This window comes from Orycteropus afer, unplaced genomic scaffold, assembly GCF_000298275.1.
Source record: "Orycteropus afer afer isolate SDZICR_OR568_19922 unplaced genomic scaffold, OryAfe1.0 scaffold00442, whole genome shotgun sequence".
Classification (NCBI taxonomy): Eukaryota; Metazoa; Chordata; class Mammalia; order Tubulidentata; family Orycteropodidae; genus Orycteropus; species Orycteropus afer.
The window spans coordinates 1090197-1093257 of NW_006922029.1; positions in this window are offsets into that span (position 1 = coordinate 1090197).

The following is a 3061-nucleotide window of genomic DNA, read 5'->3' on the forward strand; positions in this document are numbered from 1 at the left end:
ATGATGAAGACAAAAATAATGTGTGGGACTAATGTAATGCTTCTCTTTATGTATGTTTTTGTTATTTGAATGTGAGATTTAATTTATGGAAAATTAAGTACAGAAGTTATAAGTGTATAGCTCAACAAATGTTTCTACATGGATACATACACCTGTGACCATGACCCAAAGCAAAACAGCACATTTGTACTGTCTTTGTGTTGTTTAAGGAGCTCTGGTGGTACAGTGCCGAAAGCACTTGACTGCTAACCAGAAGGTTGGTGGTTCAAACCCACCAGCCACTCCGCGGAAGCAAAACTGGGCAATCTACTTCCGTAAAGATTTACTGCCTCAGAAACCCAATGGGGGCTGCTGTGAGTCGGGATCGACTGGATGGCAGTGGGTTTGGTTTTTTGGTTGTGTTGTTTTGGTAATATTAGCCTTGTAAAATGAATTGGGAAGTGTCACCACCTCTTCTGTTTTCAGAAAGAGATTGTGTATAATTGGTGTTAATTCTTCAAACATTTGATAGATTTCTCCAGTGAGATCATGTGAGCCTGGGGGTTTTTTTGGGGGGATTTTTGGATCACCAATCTAGTTTCCTTAATTGTTAGAGCCTCTTCAAATTATCTCACATTGAGTGAAGTGTGATGGTTTGTCCTTTTTGAAGAATTTGCTCATTCCTTGTGTACTTTGTTGATTGTCTCAGGCTGGATTCTCTAGAGGAACAAAACCAGTGAGTCATATACAAAAATGTATAGAGTGAGATTTATTTTGAGGGATGGCTCAAGCAGTTGTGCAGGCTGGCAAGTATCAAATCCATGGGTCAAGCATCAAGGTAGAGGCTTCTGATTCATGTAGTTGCAAGGCTGAGGAACCCCAAAACAGCAGGTCAGGCGGAAGGCTGCTGGCTCACAAGAACCGGTGGTCAGAGGAGGATGAGTCGGATGCAGCATTAAGAGGGTGGGCTTTGCCAGACCATCTGTCTACATTAAATGCAGGCCACACCCCCAAGGAAACTCCCCTTTCAATATTTGGCTGCTCACGTCGGATCACAAAGTGGAGCATGATTACATAATATCTGCCCAACCACTGTTCATCAGGGCCCAGCCAAGTTGACACATAACATTAACCATAACATTGACCAGCAGTGGGGAGAAGTGTGTTAAGTCTCCAACTGTAATTATGGGTTTGTTTCACTTTTCAGCTCTGTCCATTTTTACTGCACATACTCTGCAGCTCTGTTGTTTAGTGCGCACACACTAAGGTGGATTGGTGGATTGACCCTTTTATCATTATGTGCTATCCCGTTCCCCCCACTCTTCTGTCAGTCTGTCATAATGTGGTGGCTTGAGTGTTGCTGTGATGCTGGAAGCCATGCTACCTCTATTTCAAATACCGGTAGGGTCACCCATGGTGGACAGTTTTCAGCAGAACTCTCAACCCGAGACACGAAGAAGGGCGTGGTGGTGTGCTTCTGAAAATACTGGCCACTGAAAACCTTAAGAACAGCAGTGAAACATTGTCTGATATAGTGCCAGAAGATGAGTCCCTGACGTGGGACCAAAATCCCAAACCAAACCCAATGCCATCTAGTAGATGCTGACTCACAGCAACCCTTATGGTTTCCAAGGCTATAAATCTTTACACAAGTAGATTGCATCATCTTCCTCTCACAGAGAAGCTGGTGGGTCTGAACTACCAATCTTCTTATTAGCAGCCAAATGCCTTAATCACTGTGCCACCAGAGCTCCTTCTCAGGAAGACACTCAAAGTACCACTGAGGAAGAGCTGCCTCCTCAAACTAGTCAACCTTAATGAAGTGGATGGTGTAAAGCTTTTGGGACCTTAATTTGCCAATGTGACACAACTCAAAATGAGAAGAAACAACTGCAAGCATAATAAACGGAATGTGGAGTGTACAAAGTCTGGATCTAGTAAAATTAGAAATCATCAAAAAAGAAATGGAATGCATAAAGATTGATATCTTAGACGTTAGTGAGCTGAAATGGACTGGTATTGGCCATTTTGAATTGGACAATTATATGGTCGAACTATTCTGGGATGACAAATTGAAGAGGGTACTGAAGTACAGTGCTGTCAGTGATAGGACAATATCCGTAAGCCTACTATTACTCAAATTTGTGCCCCAAACACTAATCCCAAAGATAAAGAAATTGAAGATTTTTACCAACATCTGTTGTCTGAAATTGACCAAACATGCAATCAAGTTGATAATTACTAGTGATTGAAATGCAAAAATTGGAAACAAAGAAGAAGCATCAGTATTTGGAAAACATGGCCTCTGGGTCCGAAATGATGTTGGACATCGCATGATAGAATTTTGCAAGACCAATGACTTACACATCGCAAATACATTTTTACAACAACATAAATGGCAACTATACATGTGGACCTCACCAGAAGGAATACATAGGAATCAAATTGACAACGTCTATGGAAAGAGGAGATGGAGAAGTTCATTATCATCAGTCAGAACAAGGCCAGGGCTTACTGTGGAACAGACCATCAATTGCTCATGTGCAAGTTTAAGTTGAAGAAAATTTAAACAAATCCACAAGAGCCAAAATATGACTTTGAATGTATCCCACCTGAATTTAGAAACCATCTCAAGAATAGATTTGACACATTGAACACCATGGACTAAAGAGACCAGACAAGTTGTGGGATGACATCAAGGACATCATATATGAAGAAAGCAAAAAGTCATTTAAAGACATGAAGAAAAGACCAAAATGGATGTCTGAAGAGACTCTGAAACTTGCTCTTGGACAGTAGCTAAAGCAAATGAAAAAATAATGAAATAAAAGATCTGAACAGAAGATTTCAAAAGGTAGCTTAAGAAGACAAAATAAAGTATTATAAAGAAATGTGCAAAGACATGGAGTTAGAAAACCAAAAGGGAAGAAGACACTTGACATTTCCTACACTGAAAGAACTGAAGAAAAAAATTAAGCCTTGAGTTGCAAAGGATTCTATGGGAAAAAGAATGAACGATGCAGAAAGCATCAAAAGATGGAAGGAACACACAGATTCACTGAACCAAAAAGAATTGTTCTAC